The following is a 247-nucleotide window of genomic DNA, read 5'->3' as shown; positions in this document are numbered from 1 at the left end:
ATAGTGTTGGGCGATATATCGATATTATATCATATCGTTTGATTTTTTCTGATATCGAAAAGTATCGATATATATTTTCAAAACTCGATATTTCGATACGATACATCACGTGATCTGATTTAATTTTAAAATGTCTATTTTAGCTTATTTAATAGTTAATTGTAGCTTTCCATTACCTTCAGCAATTTTCTAATTACTGTTACTCTTGTGTATGTGGACAGGAAATCCCCATTGTGTATAGCCATAG

This window comes from Dysidea avara, chromosome 6 (assembly GCF_963678975.1).
Source record: "Dysidea avara chromosome 6, odDysAvar1.4, whole genome shotgun sequence".
Classification (NCBI taxonomy): Eukaryota; Metazoa; Porifera; class Demospongiae; order Dictyoceratida; family Dysideidae; genus Dysidea; species Dysidea avara.
This window is presented reverse-complemented; position numbering follows the sequence as displayed.